Source organism: Spermophilus citellus, assembly GCF_964194105.1.
Source record: "Spermophilus citellus genome assembly, chromosome: 1".
Lineage (NCBI taxonomy): Eukaryota > Metazoa > Chordata > Mammalia > Rodentia > Sciuridae > Spermophilus > Spermophilus citellus.
This window is the reverse complement of record NC_138182.1, coordinates 108,885,362-108,909,041: the sequence shown is the minus strand read 5'-3', so window position 1 is coordinate 108,909,041 and position 23,680 is coordinate 108,885,362.

The following is a 23,680-nucleotide window of genomic DNA, read 5'->3' as shown; positions in this document are numbered from 1 at the left end:
ATGCACCCATGGAGTGAGGACGTTAGGCCATAATAACGGAGGGTGCAGGAAGGACTGCAAGAGGATGGATCCACGGATCCCCAAACCCAAGATCTCTGAGTGACATGCTCTGGTGCATGGCAGGTGGCATGCTTCTTCCTCAAAACCAGCTCCTCCCAAAACATGCCAAGGCCACAAAATCTCCTAGTAAAGATGCTCGATTGGATCAGGAGATATTCTAATGCCTCCTAGAGGAACAGAGCCTCTATCACCCCCTAAAAAACATGGCCAATAAGGTATGGTCAAATATTTTATATAAGAATGGGGGAAATGTCAGGGGCTAGAAGGAAATTCTCTTTCAAAGAATAGCCTGACATTTACAAGAAACAGCCCCCTGGGAGACATCCTGCCTAGGAGACATCCTGCAGCTACCTATCTTCCTGAAACATCCTGTGGTTATCAGGATCATCAGACATCCTGCAGCTGGCAGTTTTACCACCCACATCCAGCAACTGCCTATAAGAGAGCTTCCCCATCCCCAGCATATAAATACCCCTGTGTGAACAATAAAAGTTTGCAGCTTGATCAGAACTCCTGTCTTGCTATCATCCCTCCTGTCTCTTGTCCCTTCATTCCTCCCCACCTAAGTTCGACGCCATAGTTGACGTGTCCTGCCAGTTGGGACAGATTATATCAAAAACCTGCCTTCATCCCTAGAAATTCTTTCTTCTGATTCTTTAGTTCTGTTATTGAAACTTTGAACTGTAATTTTGTATTTAATTAACCGAATTCTTTATTTCCTCTGATTTCTGATTGGTTCTTTTTTATTTCTTCTATGTCTTTGTCCAATTTCTTCTACATATGTGTGTTTCTAACTTCTTTTATTGTCCATCTGTATTCTTCTGTGTCCTCAATTTTCATAAAAAATCATCCCTTGAATTATTTCTCCAGCTGTTTAATTCTGCCCCAGTACACTGTTTCAGACCATAAGAATGTGAGTGAGACACTCATCATTGTACAGCTCCTGACGGCTGTGTCATTCCTAAGTGCACCTGACAAACAGCCTGGCACAAATCTTTCACTGTTTTCTGTTAACAGGGCACTGCATTGCAAAACCTGAGGTGATCTTCAAGCTGGAGCAAGGCGCTGGGCAGTGGACAGTAGGCGAAGCCCCGCACCAGTGCCTCCCAGGTCAGTCAGTGCATGCTGTGCAGGGAGCCACATTGAGCTGTTTTCATCTGTGTTTCCTCAGGTCCCAATCCTAAGGAAGCGGGTCTTGTGTGTCAGCCCCTTCCTTTGTACAGTCTTCAAGGAGTGCTCTCTCATGTACACCCACGTTTATGTTCTCATAATGTATACTTCATTCAATTTTCCCAAACCCCCAACCCCCATATGGATCTTCTTGACATTTTGATTGGTTTGGTACTTTTTGTAAATTCTCATTTTTTCTTTTTTCCTCCATCTTCATAGCCTCTTTTTCAAGCATTCATTTATGTGCTGACTTTTTCAGTACTTGTTGTTGATCTCTCACAAACACCATCATTTTTATAATTGTGGGAACAACAGTAGTAAATAAAACAAATGAATCTCTCAATAGAGCTTACATTTTGTTGAGACTGAAATTAAATAAATTTATATTTGGTATTAAGAACACAAATAATATTTTACCTGGATGAGAAAAAGAAAAAAAATAGGAAAGTTCTAAAAAGAAGGCAGCTTCAAGGGGGTTATTATTTATTTACTTGAGCTTTTTTGAGATGACTATTTTCTAAGGTGTTATTTTAGGAAAGGTCTAAGGAGAAGACAGTTTTAAGGAGATAATTATTTGTTTGCTTTAGCTTAATTTTGAGATAACTATTTTCTAAATGTGGTACATGCTACAATAGAGGGATATAAAATCTAGACTTGAGAATGATCATTGTATTGAAGACACAAATTTGGAAATCAGCAGCTTAAAACAAATATTTAAATAATGGTCATTACAAGGACTTAGGGAATTGATATGGAACTGCAAAGGGAGACCAAGAATCAAGACTCAGGTGGCATCAGAACCCACATGACTGAGGAGAGCTGGCACAAGAGCATGCAAAGGGCTGGCCCTAGGCTCAAGTTGACAACTAGAGGCCAGGTGGCTAAAAGCTCAGATTTTGTGTGGGAGTTTTATTTCTAGTTAGCCATTTGCATTTCTCTTTGTGGATATAATCCTAGAATAATGAACACAATTAATTTGTATAGGACATTCCATTTTTTACCAAATCAGAGGCAGTTGAACCTTGAAGCACAAAAGAAAAGTCTACCGAAGCAGTGAGTTACCAAGCTGGGTGCATGTGCCTGAAACTAAGGGGAAGTGCCAGGGCTACTGATATCTGAAGTACCAGAAAGACATACATTTCAAAGATGATGGGCACAGTGTGGATTGTAGAACCAAGTGTTTAGTTCCATCAGGAAACATACTGCAGATTTCTGTACCCTTTATGGTTAATTCAGGTAAAATTAGGTCTTTGGAGGAAGTAATCTTCTATTGTAATGAAGAAAGCAATCTGTGCTTCTTCAGCTCCCTAGATGTCTATCTCCTTTCCCCTGGAGGAATAAAGACTAGACAAACACAGATACCAATTCGTTTGTGGTCAGGTGGAAGACAAGTGAACTGTGCATGCATCCCAACAGCAGGTAATCCTGGAATTCTTCCATTCCATATCTGAAAGAGCAGTGAAGTCAGAGGAGATCACCTCCATTGTCATCAGAAGAAAAAACTAAAGCAAACAAATAGACAAAAGAAATGGTAGATGAAAAGAACTCTGTTAAAAGTCACAGCTAAACAGTAGGTTAATGTTTTAACTAAGTGTATCTGCATCTCATAGAACAACTTAGAGCAACAAAGGCAAACATCATATGTTATTATATATTAAGTTACTTTTTTGCCATTCCTTCAGTAAGGACAAAGTCCCGCAATTCAATATAATTATTTTGCAATCTTGTATCATCAGGATAAGGAGCTACTTTACCTTTGTTTTAGAATTCTGTAAGAAAGTTTCACTTGTTGTTAATGAATATGGTGATTTGTATATAATTTTAGATGTCCAGAAAGTGAATGGTCTGAATGAGACCAGCCAGGAAAAGCAAGAGAGGCATTTCTGGCAAATTGGACTCCCCAACAGCAGCACCTCAACTGAGGAGAAGTTCACATTAGGAACAAGGTTTAATTTGAGCTCAAAGCACGTTTCAAGTCTAGCTCCAAAGAGTGGGCCAGAGGGGCTTGATGTGTGATAGAAGGAGCTTCTCCCTAGTGAGCCTGAGGAGGTGCAGGCTGGAGAGGAGCCTAGTGGTCTTAACATTCCTTAAAGAAACCTATCATCAAAACCCAAATATGAATCACCACTCCCCCCGACACCTGTCTTCTGTTAGGTGGGCCCTGGAATGTACATCAACAGTCATCACAGAGGAAAGAGGGCCAAGACTAACTATAGAGGCTGGACAGAGGATGACCCAGGAGGGTTTCCCTGAGGATGGCTCACAGGAAGCAAGTGTGAGGGCTGAGGGAAGAAGAAGGTGGTGCCCTGGGAAGTGGAGGTGGGATCGAAGGGTCTGAGGAGATATCAGTGAACACCTTTTGCTTCATTGTGATCCACATTTCTTTGTTTCCTTTTTGAGCACAGGGAGGGCAAAAGGTTCTCCTGACATCTGGTTTCAGCTGGTACCTGCTCTCCCTCCAAAGAGAACCTGAGGGCTGTCTCAGCTCACGGAGAATCCCTGTCCTCTCTGCCACCTTCTAGAAGCCACAGACTAGTTAGATGGTCTGTGTTTACTTAGGCATGTCCTCTTTCATCCCTGACACCAGGTGGAAAGTGTGCCTGCTGGCCTTCATGCAGAACAGAAGGCAATTGATGAGGTCAGAGCCCTTGTAATCCAATCTTCTCAGCTCTGAACAATGCTGCACAAGTACATGAGTTTGGGGGATGTTCTGGAAACAAACCATAACATTTAGGAAAACAAAACTAAATAAGAAAATCTTTCAGACCAAGGGTTAAGCAAAGCATTCTCAGATTTGACAAAGAAATGCAATCTAGAAAAGGAAAGATTAATAAACTTGTAAACTTCTGCTCAACCAGTTCAGTGGATAAAAAGACAAGTTACAGCTGGGCGTGGTGATGCTTGCCTGTAATCCCAGTGGCTATGAAAGCTGAGACAGGAGGATCATGAGTTCAAAGCCAGCCTCAGCAAGTTAGTGAGACACTAAGCAATTTATTGAGACCCTGTTTCAAAATAAAATATTAAAAAGGGGGCTTGGAATGTGGCTAGTGGTTAAGTGCCCCTGGGTTCCATCCCCAATACCATAAATAAACAAATAAATAAAATAAATAAAAATAAAAAGACAAGTTAGAGCATGAGAGAAAAATGCAAGCAAGTGGCCATGCCTGTATTCCCAGCTACTCAGGAGGCTAAGACAGGAGGATCACCTCAGCCTCAGCTCTTAGTGAGACTCCCCATCTCAAAAAATAATAATAATAAATATAAAGGACTGGGATGTAGATCAGTGATAAAGTGCCCCAAGTTTAATCCACATTAAAAAGAAAAAAAGAAAATGCAAACCACACTTTGAGCAAAGCACTACTACCTTGAGTGTTTAAGGTATTCTTAAACCTCTACAATGATGAAAACAGATAGTCCTTTCAGAGAATGGCAAAAGAGTTGAGAAGACTTGATTAAAGAGAATATAATATAAAGGGAGGTCATTCAACATCCTGGGGATTCCTGAACTAAGATGAGTGAGCAAATGGTCAAGCCAAGAGACAAGTGCACCCAAGGCCCAGGACAACACTTAGCAAAGAAAAATAAATTGTCAACACACAGGAGTTTGGATGATTCCTCAGAAATTCACACTAAAAAATCCAAAATCTTACACACTGCCTGAGTCTAGTCAAGCAACACTGGTGAGATGATCAGATGATACAGCGGAGGGCAGCATCAAGGCTGTCAGCGGTTAAGGATGTGGCAAGGCTGGTGAGGGGCAAAGGTGGACAACAAAAGGAAGACAGGAGTGGCCCTCAGCACTGGAGGCCTTCTGCATCCTGACTGCAGCTGTGAGCACCTGATGGGGCCACAACACAGGGTTTCAAGAGGTCAACAGGGAAGGCTGGGTAAAGGGCACAGAGGTCTCTCATCGCCATTTCTAACTTGGTGTGTAACTGAAATTACCTCAATATAAAACATTCAATTCTTTTGAAGAGCTCAGGCTTCAGGACAAAGCTAGATGACTATGCAAGTCACTTCCCTGCTCATGGGGTGAAAAGCATTGAATTAGTTAGAGCTGAATGGTCCAAGAACAGAGCTTAGTGCAGAGGAGAGGTCCCAGGTGGCTGTCAGAGATGGGCCTTCTTAGGGTGCTCTCTTTTTTTTGAACTCTTAAAAAAATCATTTTATTGATCCTCTACCATAGAAAATTTATTCAAATTACATCTATTTGAAGTGGTAAGATCACAGCTAGAGAACAGGTCACCCGTATTGAATCTATTTACAAAATCCATCATAAAAGCTTTTCTGTTGTTGGTGTTTTCTTTTTAATATTATATTAATATATTTTCTTCTGTAAACTAGTGTACAACACAAATCGAAACTGATTTGTAATTTGCCTACTCCAAGTCTTGGGAGAAATACTTCCTTTTTTCAAAATAGCATACCCCATACGAAGAAACCCCCTCATCCTGACTCGTGCCACCTGACCTGTTCCATAAGGCCCCTTCCTCCAGATGCTCTGCCCCCCTCTTGGCCCAGCATGCAGAGTTCTTCCTTCCTTTTTCCTAAAAGCTAAAGCTTTAAACACTGCAATTCTATTTATAGATCCACACATATGAAAACAAGAACCACATGAAATACAAAAACAAGGTAATATTCTTTTTTTTTTCTTTTTTTTTAAAGAGAGAGTGAGAGAGGAGAGAGAGAGAGAGAGAGAGAGAGAGAGAGAGAGAGAGAGAGAGAGAATTTTTTAATATTTATTTTTTAGTTCTCGGTGGACACAACATCTTTGTTGGTATGTGGTGCTGAGGATCAAACCCCGGGCCGAATGCATGCCAGGCGAGCGCGCTACCGCTTGAGCCACAACCCCAGCCCAAGGTAATATTCTTGAAAAACTATAAACCACCTAGGAAATATTCTGGTAGGGCTTACAAATTAATTACTATTTTTGTTCAAAATTGCTAAATAATGAAAAGGTGAGTCAATTACATGTCCACTTAAGTAAAGCGATTGCTATACATAATTCTGTACATATGAACACATGCCTAACACTGTTTGACAGCTCATGTGTTGGCTGCTGTACACTCTTATTTTCTAAGGCTCATGCAGTCATAATCCACACTTGTAACTCTTAGCCAATTTTTTAATTAATTAATTTATTTCAATTAGGTATATATGGCAGAAGAATGCATTTTGATTCATTGTACACAATTACAGTACAACTTTTTATTTCTCTGGTTGTACATGATGTAGCATCACACCATATATACAGTCATACTTGTACCTAGGGTAATGATGTCCACTCATTCACCATTTTTTTCTGCCCCCATGCACCCTCCCCACCCTCCCTCCCCTTTGCCCAATCACAGTTTCTCCATTTATCTCATGCCTCCCCTGACCCCATTATGGATCAGCATTCACTTATTAGAGAGAACATTCAGCCTTTTGTTTTTTGAGATTGGCTTACTTTGCTTAGCATGATATTCTCCTATTACATCCATTAACCTGAAAATGCCATAATTTTATTCTCTTTGAATGCTGAGAATGTTCCATTGTATATGTATACCACAGTTTCTTTATCCATTCATCTATTGAGGGGCATCTAGTTTGCTTTCACAGTTTAGTTATTGTGAATTGAGCTGCTATGAACATTGATGTGGCTGTAATAGTATGCTGATTTTAAGTCCTTTGAGTACAGACCAAAGAGTGGGATAGCTGGGTCAAATGGTGTCTATGATATTTTTCCTTTTACTGACATGTATACTCAATTAATTTAGTATGATGACCATAATTTTATACTTAATAGACATGGACATTCATGTTTTATTCCTTACTTATGAAAACACATTATATCTCCAATACTTATAATTTTTTCTCTACTATCAAGTTATATTTACACATTTTTTTTTAAATTTTTTTTCGTTGTTGATGGACTTTTATTTTCACTTATTTGTAAGTGGTGCTGAGAATCAAACCCAGTGCCTCACACATGCTAGGCAAGCGTGCTACTGCTGAGCCACAACCCCAGCCCCTGTATTAACACATTTTTTAGCACCAATTGATTTCCACATGCCTCATGATGGACAATTCTCTTTGTTATATCAGGTTGTAGTGGCACACCCTTTCTCCATAGAAAAGTCTTAACTGGGCTTCTCTAGAAATCTTCACCATGGCTGATTTTAGGACTGTGAGGAAAAGAGTCTCTTTAAAGGGTTTAATGTAGGTAAACTTCCAATTTTCGTGTTGCCCTGTTTTACTTGGCCACTGGCTGTGAAGAAATATGGAGAAGAAGCTCTCCCCTTCTCAGGTGTTGTTCTTGAAACTTGCACAAATAGTGAAAGAAAGAAAAAAGAAAGAAAAAACTGCTTTTCTGTGAACTTCTGCAGACTGTAAACTTCTGAGCCCCTCCCCTTATATGCTGGGTATAAAATTCTAAAACTACCTAAACTTGGGGTTCAGGGGATTGATTGATTACAGCAGCAGCTGTGCCCTCTGAACCTGACTGCAGCTAAATAAAACTGTTTCATGCTATCTTTGGTGCCTTGCCTCATCTGTACCTACAACAAGGTTATACATTTCTTTTCTTCCTTAATTTCTACATTCCTCTTGTAGATGGATTAAAGGTGTATACAGATAAAAGTAAACAAAGTAATATCTGTTCTTATTAATGATAAATTGACTAATTATTATACCCTACCTCAAATCTCCCTACAACAGGTTGAGTTAGCTACAATTGTCCTGGCACTAAGAGACTATTTTCTACTACTTTAAACATTATTACAGATTCTTATTATATAACTAAACTTGTTCCTCATATTTTTATAGCTATATTATGCCCTCATTTGGATTCCAACTTACTATCTCTTTTTTAAAAACTTTTAAACTATTTTACAGTGTCATATGCCTTCTATCTTCCTCTCTCATATACACAGCCACACCACGATTCCTGGACATTTGATGGAAGGTAATGCTCATATAGATAAAGCTGTGAAATCCATTTGTCCTTTATTTTCAGATACTGTAAAATACTATGGATTTTTTCATCAAAATGCTTGATCACTAAAAAAATGTTTTCCATCTCTTCTCAACAGTTCATGCTATAGTCAACAACTGTTCTCACTTTTTTCGACCCCATGTAAAACTCTGTAAATCCACAAGTCCTATATTCTAATACACTTTGACAAATGAATGTTATCCATTTCCCTCTTTTTCATTCTTACCTCTTTCTTTCTTTTTTAAAAAATATTTTACTTTAGTTGTGTTGGACACAATATCTTTATTTTATTTTTATATTGTGCTGAGAATCAAACACAGTGCCCTGCATGTGCTAGGCAAGCACTGTACCACTGAGCCACAACCCCAGACTCCTTACTCCTTTCCTCACATTTTTATTGATACTCTTTCTAAGTTCATCTGGGTTAGTGCCCAAAAGTCTAATAAGGTATCTATTTACATTTCTCATTTGTTACTTTGTTTTGCCACCATGGACAAGCCTATTCATTTAAAAATGGATATGCCCTACATGTATATCTCATGCTTTTGCATAATTTTGTAATCAATAAAATATAATTTTAAATTATAAAATTTGTCATAATCCTACCAGACAGGCTTTGGTTAAACAAACACATTGCACTCTTAAAACTTGCCTTAAAAAAAAGGAAAGAAAGGGGATCTAGCCTCTCTCATATTAATAATGCTTTGGATATTGTTTTATTTACAGTTAATGCACTCAACATGCAATACAAAGTTTATATTGGTTATCACAATTGGTTTTATGTTTTGGATAGACATTTTATTCCCAAACAGCCATCACCAAAAATTTATGTGTTATATAGGTTTCTGGCAGACTCAGGACAACAAGATCCTATGCCTCTGATCACACAGGGGAAAGGATAGACTGCTAAGCTTACACCAATAGGACCAGTTTGGATTCTAGCTTGGTGTGTGAGACTTATCAATTATAAATGGAGATCAGGAGCCTGATTCCCAAGTTCTGTTTGATTGTGGATGAGGAGAATCCCACAATGATCACTCTCCTCAAAATAAAAGAAATACTGAAAGAGGATCCCAAGATACTAGACTTCCAGTAACTTGGGGGGATATAAAATCATTAACAGCATCAGTGATAGACCCAGCCTGATTCCCTCTTAAAATTGGGAGACATCTTGCCACAAAGCCATAAAAAGCTAATTTCGGCTTTACTATAAATTACTACAAATTCCAAACTTGCTTGGAATGCCTGCCTGTACCTTGAACTCACCCATGCCTGGCTCTCTCTGACCAGATAGCAGCTCTCTCTAAACTTTAGTGACACCTCACAAATCTTGGCCTTCCCTGGCCAGATAACAACCTTCTCTGAGGCTATAATGACCTTCATAAATTTTGATCTTGGGGCCAGCAAAAATGTAAACCAGCCTTTGTATTATGCTCTTCAGAGTTTTGTTATCTGTAACCTCCCTTTGTGTAACTTTCTGGGCCACTGGCTCCTGCTGTATATCTGTGCCTCCTGGGGAGTTTCTGTCCCTGATGAGGGAGGAAGTGAGTACAGTATAAAGCTGGGCTGGAAGAAAGCTTCAGTGCTGTCTTGTTCCCATGGTTTTTGGTGAGAGAGGCAGCCTGGCCAGTCAAAATCATAAGCTTGCTTTAATTTGATTTTAATTGGAGTCAGTGGTCTTTTCTTTGTGTCCTGGTCTAACATCAGCTCCACAGTTGTTGGCTCAAATGGGTTAAAATGTACTCCAGAAGACTTGTTACTTCTTTGATTGCTAAACTCAAACAAAACTCTGTAAATGCTTTAGTCTTAATGATAACATTGTTCTGTTGTTGTACCTCAGCTGTGGAAATTCAGTACAGTCAGACTCCTTGACTTCCAAAATTCATCATGATATCTGGGTTTACTTGGCTAAAATTGTTATATACCTACAAAAACATCTCATGGTATTCATTGTTGTCTTAGCAGACTAACTGGGTTCTTACTATCCCCACAGGATTTAATAGGCCACCATCCAGTGCAATGTATCTCTAAAGGTCTATTTCCCTTGATAAAAACTGTGATAATTCAGTAAACCTTCTCTCTAAGGCAAAACTTAACATTTTCCTTAGTGAGTATCCCTGGACTAGCTGTTAGGGATTCCAAAACAACTAAAAAACTGGCCTGTGCTATGATAAAAAATCATACCTCTATGGCAATTAATATGCTTAATGTAGAACAAAACAACACCATCAAACCATACTTGATAATCAGGCTACAATTGATTATTTTTTATTATTACATTATAAGGATGTCAGGAGTTCATTAATATGTGTTGCTTGAATTTAAGTGATAACAGTAATTCTATTTCAAAGGAGTTAGATTACTTTAAAGATATCATTGATGAAGTCTGAAAAGACAATGGAGATTTAGATTTATTAGATTGGCTTACTTCATGGTTACCCAACTTTACTTGGGTCAAACAATTATTCATAGGTGGCTATTTACTAATGCTGGGATTGTTATTTTGTGCTTACTGTTCTTAATGTCTACCCTATTATTTTTTGCCTCCACCAGCATTAAACAAAAAACAAATATTATTCATCCAAAAAGGCCTTAAAAAACAAAAAAAGCGGAGCTGTAGGAGTCCTGTGTTTAGGATCGGGGTCCATGATGACTTCAGAGCTGTGGCATGCTTGGTGCCGGGGAAAGTTTCTTTGCAAAGGCATAGTATGCCCAGTTGATGTAGTAATGCCCTCTATGCTGGAGTCTTATCAGTTCTACCTTAATCTTAGGCACATAACTCCTGGGAATAAAAAAACTTACTTGCTTGATAACTACAATGTTTCACCAAGCTGTGGTGCTCCTGGATCTGCCTGCCTAACAGTAACCTCAGACAATGGACTTTCTTGTGAACTGCACAAAGCTCCTAACATTGCATATTATAACTGTGAAATGTAACTACAAAATAAGCAACCTTACTGATACTCTAAACAATAATGTGGTTATGGTACTAATGACCTAATATAACCTATTGATTATAAAGAAAGTTTGGCTGCTTGGTCTCCCAGCCACTCTGCCACCTTCCCTGCCTCTGCATCTTGTCTCTGTCTCCTCTTTACTATTGTTATTCTTTACAGGTGCCTGGTCTCTTTTATGGGAAATGGTGATGGTGAAGGTGGTGTTCCATTCAGTGCCTGTGCTAGGTAGATTCTCATGGAACTTCCCACCCAGAGCGGGGTGCCTAGCAAAGGCCTCTCAATCTAGTCCCCTGCAGGTTGGACTTTGAAGAGTGAAGCCCTGATTTGAAATCTGGTCAACTGGCTCCTGCTGTGTACCTGTGCCTGCTGGGGAGTTTCTGTCCCTGATGAGGGAGGAAATGAGTACTGGACACTGGTGTCTGTTGGGACAGCTGGATGGAGAGCTAGGGGCTGGAAGTGGGAGAATTCCTGGGGCCCAGATTGCTAGGACCTGTCATCTGTGGTCCCATTGACCCTAGGCTTCATGTGCCCTAATCTTGGTCTTGATTTCCCTGTGTGCATGGACTGAGCCCATGGCCCCCTGGTCCCTCAGACCTGCCTTTGACAGATTCTCCTTGGTCATTCTCTGGAGACTGCCTTGTTAGGATTCAGCTGTCAGACCCTCCATTGCCCCTGCCTCAGCTCTGCCCTGAAGCACCTGGTGCAGGCTCCAATGGCCCCATCCCCAGGGTCATGGGTTGGAACCTTCACCTGCCTCACCAATAACATCTTCAGGATCAATTGCCACTTGTCTGCCCACTGGGGTGGGTGTCTGAGCATGTGAGTGTGAATGTGCCCTGGCTCCAGCCCCTGGCTCCTCTTCACCAGTTGGGTGGGAAGGTTGTGGTAGAAGTGGAGCCCCCCTGGAAGCTGCTCTCCCTTGTGTTGATGCCTGGCCTTCCCATCAACCAGGCGCCTGGAAGCAAGCAAAAGTGCATCTTCCAGGGCAGTGCCTGCACCGCGGAGCTGCCCCTGAGGAGGTGCTCTTGCCCTCTGACAACTTCACCATCACTCTCCACTGCTGTGTTTCTGGAAAGGAGCAGGTCAGCCTGGTGGACCCACAGTACCTGCCTAGGAGACATGGTGAGCAGGGGTTCCTTCCCATGGCCAGCCTTGCTGCTTGGTGGGTGAGGGCAGGACCCTCAGCCTGTGACCCCTGTGGTCTTGAGTCCTTGCCAAGGGATACCTGGGTTTGGAAGCAGATGATCCTGGGAGGGGATGGCCATGGGCTACTTATTGCAGGGCCAGGGTTTGGGCAGAAGATGAAGATGCAGAGCCAGCTGAGGTGGGGGCTGTGTTGGGTTCGCATCACTAGGAATGCACTCCAGTCAGAGCAGGAAGGAGTCTAGAAGCAGAGTGTGAAGGAAAGAGGAGCAGCATTGGGAAACCACCTTGCTACAGGGGCTAGGATAGTTGTTCTATCCTTGTCTTCCAGTGACTCCCCTGGTCTGAGAGAGGCTTCACCATGCATCTCGGGAATCTTAGTGCTCCAGATCTCAGTGTCCTGAAGGCCTCACATATTCATTCTGTTTCAATAAAGCTGGACCCTCCCTCTAACCTGCACAGCAACATCAGCTCTTGCTCCTGTGTTCTGACCTGGACCATCAGTCCTGCCCTGGGGCCGATGACCATGCTTCTCAGCTATAAGCTGACCCTCAAGAGACAGGAAGAGGCCTGGGAAGTAACACTTTGGCTGGTTCCCAGGGTCTTTTCTCTCCCAGAGTGACTGCAGTGAATAGTGAGATGGGGAGGGGGTCAGAAGCTGATGTGTGTGTATATGCATCATCCCTATGTACACAAGTATGCCAGTGTGTGTGTGTGTGTGTGTGCACACGCACACACACACTCACAATAGGGCATGAGAATGCCTATGTGTGGATGTGTTTGTGTTTGTGACTGTACATGAGTGTGCCTGTGCTTTGTGTCTACATGTGTGTGTGCACTACGGTGGGTGTTTGAGCATGTGAGTGTGAAATGTGCCTGTAGTTGTGTGTGTGCCTGTGTTTTGTGAGCAGGTGTGTGTATGTTTGTGAGTGTTCACATGTGTGTGTGTGTGTGTGTGTGTGTGTGTGTGTGTGTGTGAGTGATTGGCCTGCTGTGTGTACTCTCCAGCTGGACCCAGACCCACACCTAAGTGTCTGCTCACTGCCACTGGCTCTTCAGCTGGCCTGGAACAAGGACTGCATTGTGGGGATGACTTGGCTCATCCTTGAAGCCAACAAGTTGGACCCTAGGTCTACCTATGAGGCCAGGCTGCATGTGTGGATGGCCATGCTGCAGGACGACATGTCTGAGGAGGAGCATCATGAGGGCCAGTGGGGTGAGTGGAGCCAATCTATGTGCTTCCCCTTGCCCCAGTGAGGAGGTGGGTCCACATGGCTGCTGCTCATCCACAGCCTTGACCTCCACTCTTCTGTCCATCCCACCTCTCCACTCTTCACCCCAAGGCCCCTTCTCCTGCAGTCTGAGATGTGCAAGGGGAAACGTACCCTGAGCATGAGCCTGCATCTAGTGGCTACCACTGGGAGTGAGTGTGATCTGGAACTCTATGCCAGGCTAGTTCTCAGTCTCCTTAGTGAGGGTGAGGCTGACCCTTGTGCACAGTGGTGCTGGGAAGGCTCAACGACCTGACCACCAGCGATGTGGCAGATGGAGGGGTGGGCTGAGACTGAGACTCACCCCAGGGACTTCAGCAGGCTTTGCACTAACCTCTGAGGCCATCCCAAATTCTTTCCTCTGGCCCAGGGAACTGATAGGGGCCCTTTGTCAGGTGGGCTTGGGGGGAATCTCTTCTTTCCTGCCTACAGGCCTCCTGGTCCTATCCTGAGCTGGCTAGATAGCACTTTTATTGCTGTGCCTGTCTTTCTCCTTCTCACTGGCCTGACCTACCTCCTGTTCAAGCTGTCACCCAGATAGGTGGCTACTGTGTGTGCATGAGCCTTTACACTTGTCTATCAGTGCATGCACACACAATGTCTTAGCATGTGCTCGTGAGTACGTACATGTGAATGTCTTAGTGTATGCATGTTTTAGTGTGTGTGCATGTGTGTGGGCATATCAGACTGTGCATGTGTAGGAATGTGGTGTCTGGGACACAGGGCCAAGCCCCCTGCTCCTTTCCTTCCCTCTCCATTGTCTGGTCCTTAATGTAGTAGGATTTTCAAGTGTCCATACTGGGCCATTGTGTGTCCCCAAGTTGACAGGGGAGAGGAGAAAAGGGGGTGCTGTGGTAAAGTTGAACATGTAGCCAGCTTAGTCTCCACCAACTGTGGACAGACACAGAGTCCCTGAAACTCAGGAACCTGAGGTGCTTGTCTCCTGGCACTGGGGATTTTCCTTGGTTTTCTCATCTGTTCACATGTTGTATGGAAGTGATATTTTGGGCAACTGAGCTGCACAGGACCCTGTTCTCAGTCCTGGCAGATGCCTCAGAGAGCAAGATAAGCCCCCACACCTTATGTATCACATGTAAGGTTATGAGGTCACAGGACACTTATCTGGGACTGGGGAGGAGACTGTCCAGCTGCAGACAAATGGTGGAAAGAACAAGAGGGTTGGACAAAGGTCAGGAGGGGATGGAGAGGATGTCAGCTTCTCCTTGGAGCACTGGAAAAGCACAGCATGTGATGCCATGCCAATTGATTCATATGTTTAGAATGGACCACTGAGATATGGGTAATTTGGCTGAGCGAGGGTGAAGAGACAGAACACCATGGAGGGAGTTGCCAGTGTCTTAGGCAGAGAAGCTGGGATTGGAGTGGTGTCACCTGAGGTGAAACCCAGGGGCTAGGCCCTGGGAAGTGAGGGAAGGTGAGCTGAGCCCTAGCCCAGCCCCAGCTCCAGTTCCATTCTTGAGGGGAAAACTAAACTTTCTCCGGACTAATCTGTCTGCTCTGCTACTGAGGGAAATGTTCAGTTCAAGGTGCATATTGTGGGCTGTCTGCACTCACCCCATCTCTTTCCTTCTTTTCACCTCCTCCCTCCCAAAGGTCTTTGTCCTGTGGCTCTGGAGAAGGCTCTTGGGCTTGTACTCCCTATGTGGCCCTAACAGGACCCCTGACTCCTTCTTTGGTGGACACCATGAAGTCCCTGTCCCCTTCTTGGCCCCTGGGTAGCTCCCTGGTACCACTGCACATTATTGCACCATGTATTTTCCCGATGTGGGCCTGTTGGGCTCCCACAGGCCACAGGGAGGTGAGAGAAACCTGGAGGGCCACATCAGATCATCTTTGTAGCCCCCCACCGCTGATGGGTTGCAGCTCATGCTCCCTGAGAGGAGGTGGGGAGAGGAAAACCTCCCATGGTGGTCTCTGTCTTTCCCTCTCAGTGTTGTGTTCCTCCCCAGGGTCCAGGCCAAGCTGATCCTGCTCTTCCTCAGGGTCTCTCCTCCTGATGTGCCAGGGTCTTGCTCCACCCTGTGGCAGGGATGTCCCCTTCACACTGTTTCCAGCTTAGTATGCAAAAACACCCCTTTTCCTCTCAATAGGGAGTTCAGTTTTATGTTATCCAAGAGTATAAGTTGTAGCTCAAAACTGGGCACTTGGCTCTGGAGGGAATCCCTCTCTTCCCCAAGCCAGTGGATGTGACTGTCAAGAGCCCAGGCAGCTCTCCTGTCAAGAGGACAGGCTGAACAGGCAGAAGTGTTTGGCCCTTGGACTGTGTCATCCCAGTTACAGGCACTGATCCCTTCGCTGCAGAGCCACAGCAGCTGCCAGGCATTATTCAGACTCCAGGGGTGGGGTGGGGGTATAGGTATGGTGCTACAAGTCAGGTCTCCAGGAAGCAGATGGAGGGTGTGGTGTGTAGTGTGTGGTGCATTTGGTGGAAGCTCCTTGTTCTACTGAGGGAACAAATTCATTTTGGAGGTAAGGGCTTCCAGTGGTCCCAGAGAGGATCCTGACTGCATTTCTTACCTTGTGTGTAAGTGGGGTTCAGTAGGGGGTGCCCAGGCTCTGTAGTTCTGGAAAGCCCTGCAGTGTGCTCTCAGTGTGCTTTGTCCGTAGCACCTGCCATTATCTTTACCCTGGTTCAGGCTGCTGTGAGCACAGGACTCAAGGTTGGGGAGCACTGGAGGGAGCACTCAAGGTCTTGTGCCAATGCCAAGCTGATGTATGTTCTGGGCACAGGTGCTCTTGGCCTATGGATGTGGATGGCAGGAGAGCTTCCTGGAGAAGGAGGAAGGCTGGGCCTGCCCAGGATAATGTAGCTGCCCCAGAGTGAGCTCTGAACCTGCTGCCTAAACCCTTCCTTCCTCCCTGTACTCTTTCTCCAGACCTGGATAGGGACCCATGGAGCCAGCTCACAGCCTACTCAGGACTGTGTCAACACCTGAAAGAAGCCTCACAGTCCAGTATCTGGACGGCCATCATTCTGCTCACCTATGACCTGGCATGCTTCAGGCAATCCTCAAGCCTGGGGGAGGAAGAGGGCATTGGTCCTGGCCTCTCAGAAGCCTTGAGCTCAGTGGGTGTGCCACCAGCAGGTGTGTGGAGTTAGGAGAACAGTCATCTGCCTGCCTGCCATAGGAGGATTGGGCCTTGGTGTACCCCACCAGGCCAGCTCCCCCAGACTCCCAGGGTGAAGGCAGTGACTACTGTGCCTTGGGCTGCTAACAGGAGGTACCAGCCCTCAGCCCTCTCAGAAAACACACAGAGTCTGTGGCCCATCCCAGATTTGGCCTGTGGACCTTCCTGCAGCCAGCAGGGTGCAGAATCCCAGCAGGGAGATACCTGTGAGGGAGCTGGTGTCACGAGGGGGCAAAATTGCAACTTATGCAGTTGAGGGGAGAAATAAAGAATGCCCACGTGCTTCTGCCCCTTTCAATGCTTTATTCACTCAAATTACTCAATATAATTTTACTCTATAGGTTCTTAATCAAGAAAATGGCAATTCTTAATGCTAGGCACTGCAATAATCAATTCACAGCAAACAATTCTAGATTAATTCTGAGCACTGCAAAACACACTTAATCATGATAAGCTAATGACAGACTTTTCCTCAGCATGCTAAGTTCAAATGTCTGAAGCCTTAGGTTTTACGTCCAGCAAATGCACACTCACTCAGACCGCAGTGACCAGGTCCGGAACCAAGACAGGCTTTTCCTGGCGTGGAGTGGATGACCAGTTGAGGAGAGGGTCAAAGTGTAAGGATCCGGCGAAGCGTCGGAGAAAGAGACCACACGAGACTAGCTCCATGCAATGGCAAGGGGGATTTATTAGGGATCCGTTCTAGCGCGCTAGGGCTCTGTGCTCACTCAAGAAGGGAGAGCAGCCCAGAGCCCAGAGCAGAGGTCAAGCAGAGCTTAAGTACACTTTTTGGAAAGGGCGGGGGGCTTTGCATACATCAGAACAAATCATCATGAGGCGCGGGAAAATTGAACAACAACTCTGATACATGATTAGTCCATTCATTGGCGGGAACAGGCTGGGCAGGGGTGATTGGTCACTTCTAAACTGGGTACACATTCAAACTGATTGGTTCGGGCCCTGTGACAAACTGCACAGGGCCCTAGGCTGAATGGCCAGTAGGGCGTTGTCTTAACTATCTCAGGAATCTGGGTGTAACAGAGGAACCTAATCTTTTACATTTTAATTCAAGGTTTCCAGCTTAGAAACTTTACCCTTTCAATAGGGAGAAGTTGTGGCTCTCACCAGGGTCCAGAGGAAGTGACTCTCCAACTTGAGTGCATCCTTGTTTCAGCTGGCTGAATCCCTGTTCATTTGCTCTATCTTTTATATTAAATTTGGGGGCTTTTGATCTCCCTTTTAATTCTTATCAGCTACCACCAGATTTCTCAGTGACATCATTTACCCTGGGGTCAGAAACATCTGGTCTGGTGGTCTCCACGCTGATCTTCTCACCTTTCTCTCTGATCAGGCAGGACAGCCTGATCAGAAGCCAGGGGCTTCACTCTGTTTAACAGGTGAGGGGAAGTAACTTGTTTGAGGCCATGCTGGAGGGATCTGTGGGTGTTGCCTGGTGAGACTGCAGGTTTCAAAGTGGTGTTTTTAAAATGGAGTTGCTTAGGCTCAGGCCTAAGGCTATCCTAACATCTGGTCATGGTCAGAGGAGCACTCTTCTATTCCCGGCATGCCACAGGCTCAGTCATGAAAGTTCTAGAACTATGACTACACTAGCTACATCATGTTCATTTTGGGGGAAATGGACTAAAGTCCCGGGAGCTGAGCCTTGGCTCAACTGGACCTCCTGGGAAGGGACACCTGTGTAATGGCTAGTGATTGGATGGAAGCAGGAAGCCCTTCTCAGCCTCTGTGCTCCTGTGGGGAGTGGCCACCCTGATGGCTTGTTAGGATTCACTTGTTAATTTCAGAGCTGTTCACTTCCCAGATCCTTAGCAGGCATCTCCTTCCTATAGTGGGTGTATTCAAGGGCAATTAACTAGGGGAAGAAAAAGATAACATTGTTTCCCTAATCTTGTTAGGGAGGAGGAGAAGGGAGAAAAGAAAAAAAAGTTCTTAAAAAAAAAAGCCTCAGAGCAATGAGAACTACAATTAGAAGATCCAGAATCCTGGGTGTATGAGGGTGAATGTGCTACTTGCAGCCCCTAGGTTTCTGAGGTGAGGACTGCATGGGTAGAACACCAGACTCTACTACCACTGCCTGGGCCAGCATGAGGCACACGGCTTCCATGGTCCTGCAGGGCAAAGACTGGGTGGGCAGAGCACCAGATTATACTGTCCAGAATCCTTGGGAACTCTGAATGTGTAGCCTGCAGGTCCCAGAGGCATCCATGATGAGACCTGGGAAAGCAAGATAGACTGAATTATCTAGAATGTTCCAGAGCAGGTGAATGCAGCTCCCAAGAAACTTCTGGGGGCTTGTTCTGAGTTCAAGTTCTCCTAACCCCCTACAATGGTCACCGTGGGCTGGGATTTTACAGCTTTTCTTAAAACCTCTGATTCTAAAATGGGACAGTCCCTGGATATGTCCCTCTGTCTCCAAGACTACACTTCCCAAGAACCTCTGTGGTGGTCTGTTTCTGGCCTTCTGCCCTTGGGAACAAGAGTGAAGTGTCACCTGCATCTGTCAGCACCGCTGCAGGCCTAGTTGCTGGCTGCAGCAGTGCTTGGCCTTGTGGAGTGCAGAGCTGGGGTGTGGGGAGGGGCTCTCTGGACTCTATTGAAGTGGCACCCCCTTCAGAAAAGCCCTCTTCACCATGGATGATTTTAAGACTGTCAGCAAAAGAGTCTCTGCAAAAGAGTCCATTGTAGATAAACTTCCTATTTTCATGTCGCCCTGTTTACTTGGCCACTGGCCGAGAAGCTACTAGCACTTCAGGTCTGGACACCCCCTTACTAGTTTTTCACAAACATATCCAGTATAGTACTTTGAAGAAATGTGCAATCAAGGCCTCTGGCCTTGAGCTGGGGCTTCAAAGAGATGTCTACATTTTTAAGATAAGTTACAATGGGCTCCATGGTAACAGCTGGCAGGGGGAGGAAAGAAAGGGGAGAAGCTCTCCCCTTCTCAAGTGTTGTCCTTGAAGAGTTAACTTGCCAAGAACAATGAAAGAAAAAGCTGCTTTTATGTGAACTTCTGCAGACTGAACTTCTGAGCCCCTCCGCTTACACGATGGGTATAAAACTCTGAAATTCCCTGAACTCAGAGTTCAGGGAATTTATTGATTATAGTAAAAGCTGTGCCCTCTGAACCTGGCTGCAGCCAAATAAAACTATTTCCTGCTATCTTCAGTGCCTTATCTCATTTGTCCTTAAAATACTCTTTTCTCCTCACAATACTCTTTTCTCCTCTCCTGAGATTCCACTCCTCATGGGCCACAGATAACACAGCCAGACCTAATTACAGCAGTGGAAACACATTTTATTTAGTAACAGCTGAGGGTGGAAGAGGGAGCTGAGATTCACCCTGGAGCCAGGTGCAGAACTGCCAATGAGCAGAGAGGTGTGGCCACATTGCCATCTTTGATCCCCTTCCTTCTGGGTCATGATCTGGCTCCCCCCTCAGGGCCAACCTTGGAGTGCCCCGATCATTGACATGATGCGTCACCCCACACAGAGTGGCAAGCTCCCTTCTCAGTGCAGCCTGAGGGAGACACCCAGCCTGGGTACCCTCCTGGGTCCTGTCTCTAGGGACACCAGGAGCTCCCCTCTCCTCAGAGCAGCTTGGAGGAGGTGCCTAGCCTGGGGTTCCTTGTAGGTCATGTCTCTAGGAATGTCTGGAGCCCCCTCTCCTCAGAGCAGCCTGAGGCAGACACCTGGCCTGGGGACCCTCATGGGTCTTGTCTCTAGGGATGTCTGGAGCTCCCCTATCCTCAGAGCTGCCTGAGGGAGACTCCTGGCCTGGGGACACTCATGTGTCAAGTCTCTAGGGAGGCCTGGAGCTTCCCTCTCCTCAGAGCAGCCTGGGGGAGGTGCCCGGCCTGGGGACCCTTGTGGGTCCTGTCTCTAATGATGCCTATAGCTCCCCTCCCCTCAGATGAGCCTGCGGGAGGCACCTGGCCTGGGGACCCTTGTGGGTCCTGTCCCTAGGGACTCCTGGAGCTCCCCTCTTCTCAGAACAGCCTGAGGGAGATGCCCAGCATGAGGATCCTTGTGGGTCCTATCTCTAGGGATGCCTGTAGCTCCCCTCTCCTCAGAGCAGCCTGAGGCAGACACCTGGCCTGGGAATCCTCATGGATCAAGTCTCTAGGGATGCCTGGAGCTCCCTTCTCAGAACAGCCTGAGGGAACTGCCTAGCCTGGGGACCATCGTGGATCCTGTCTGTAGTGATGCCTGGAGCTCCCCTCTCCTTGGAGCAGCCTGAGAGAGGTGCTTGGCCTAGAGACTCTTGTGGGTCATGTCTATAGAGACACCCAGAGCTCCCCTCTGCTCAGAGCAGCCTGAGGGAGGCACCTAGCCTTGGGACCCTGCTGGGTCATGGGTCATGTTTCTAGGGACATCTAGGACTCCTCTATGCTCAGAGCAGTTTTAGGGAGGTTCCTGGTTTGGGACCCTTGTGGGTCCTGTCTCTAAGGATGCCTGGAGCTCCCCTATCCTCAGAGCAGCCTTAGGGAAGTACCTGGCTTCAGGACCCCTGTGGGACCTATTTCTAGGATGTCCAGGGTTTTCTTCTCTGAGGAACCTGAGGGAGACACCTTGCTTCAGGAGCCTCCTTGGTCATGTCTCTAAGAATGCCTCTTTCCCTGCCACAGAGAGCTCCCTTCTCCTCAAACCAGCCTCAGAGATATGTTCTAGAAGCTTCTGGATGAACAGGTGGCAGGTTATGTAAAGGTGGAGAGGATGTGGAGAGAGCTTTGTCCTAGGTCTGAGACCTAACGGCACCCTTTCTGTTAATCTCACTTTCTCCTTCACTATTTCATCCAGGCTCACTATGCAGAAGTGCTCCTTCCTCAGGCTGTTACCCTCATCATCTTAACATAGTGATCCAGGGGTGGTTTCTGGGGAACCTGGCAGGGAGGAAGGAGGAACTCTCAGGGAGGGTCCTGATCTTGATGAGAGGGGGCCCCAGCACACTGCATTACTTGTTTTCTTAATGTTTTAATGGTTCATTTTGTCTTGCAGTATTAAAGTAGCAGGAAAAATATTGAAACATTTTAAAAGTGAATATATTAAGCCCACAAAGTTATTTAAATATATTATTTCTAACCCAGTCAGAATTTATTAAAAATTTATTTCAAGGCTTTCATGGAACCAAACACCACATTTTTCTTTGGTTGATAAAGTCAGTTTAATGTGTAGTACATGTATATTTTCCCTCTTGTAAAATGTTTTTATTAGCAGATTTTAGTTGTACATAATAGTGGGGTTCATTTTGATGTATGCATACATGCATGAACTATAATTTGCTCCATTTCATCCCTAGTACTTCTACTTTCTTCTCTTTCTCCCTCTCCTTTCCCCCTCCTTTACTGGTATTCATTTTATATATTTATTGTTTTGTTAGATTGGTGCTATATAGATATACATGAAGGTGAAATTCATTGTGGACTCTTTATACATGTACATAGAATCATTTGATTAATTTTGTTCCTCAGTTCCTCCCTTTCCCATCCCTCCTTCTTCCTCCTCCTCTATCCCCTTTGTCTACTCCACTGACCTATCTTCTATCTCCATGGGATCATACCCTTTTATATTTCCTTATTTCTCTCTAGTTTCTTCATATGAGACAACATATTTGATCCTTTCTGAGTCTGGCTTATTTCACTGAGCATGATGTTCTTCAGTTCCATCCATTTACCAGCACATGCTGTAATTTAATTCATTATGTCTAAGTAAACTCCATTGTGTATATACACTACATTTTCTTTATCTGTTCCTGTGTTGATAAACACCTACCTGGGCTGGTTCCATAACTTGGCTATTGTGAATTGTGCTACTAAAAGCATTAATGTGCCCATATCAGTATAGTATGCTGATTTTAGTTCTTTTGGATAAATACTTAGGAGTGGGATAGTTGAGTCATATTGTGGTTCTATTCCTAGTGTTTTGAGGAATCTCAATATTGCTTTCCAGAGTTGTTGCACTAGTCTACAGTCCCACGAACATGTGAGTGTACTTTTCCCCTACATCCTCACCAGCACTTATTATTAGTAGTCTTGATGTATGCCATTATAACTGGAGTGAGATGAAATCTCAGTGAATTTTTGATTAGAACAATTTTTATTTTTGGTTAGAACAAAAATTCATATATTTGTTGGCTATTCTTTTGAGAAGTGTCTGTTTAGTTCTTTTGCCCATTTATTGAGTTATTAATTTTTTATTAAGTGTGTTGGGTTCTTTATCTATTCTGAATAGTAATCCCTTATTGAAGAGTAGCTGGCAGAGATTTTATTCTATTCCAAAGGGCTCTCTTCTTGCTCCTGTTTCCTTTGCTGGGCAGCAGCTTTATAATTTGAAGTTTTCCCACTTACTGTCAGTTTTATTTTTGAACTTTATGGGTCTTGTTAAGGAACTCAGTGTCTGTGCCAAAGTCAGCTTTCTGTGAGCCCAATCAAGATTTTCCACTGACTTACACCTTAATTTTATAATTCTTTATGTTGGATTGATTGATCTATAACAAATAGCACATTACATTTTAGTTTTTAATAGCTCTATAGCTTTTGCCAAATAGTCCATTGTTCATGAACATGAAACTGTATTCACATGGGCTCGGGCTGTAGCTCAGTGGCAAACACTTGCCTAGCATGTGTGAGGCACTGGGTTCAATCCTTAGCACCACATTAAAAAAGTAAATAAATAAAAATAGTTTAAAAACATATTAAAATGACACAGAGGGTAGAATAAAAGGAAGTGGGCTTTATAAAAACAATGCATTCTCTTTCTTTTGCAGTATTGAGAATTGGGCCCAGGATTTCATGTATCCTAGGTAAGTGCTCCACCAGTGAATATCCCTGATTCTTTTTTGAGACATGATCTTGGTAAATTGCTCAGGCTGGCCTCAAATTTGCAATCCTCCTTCCTCAGCTTCCCTAGCAGCTGGTATTATAGATGGGCCACCA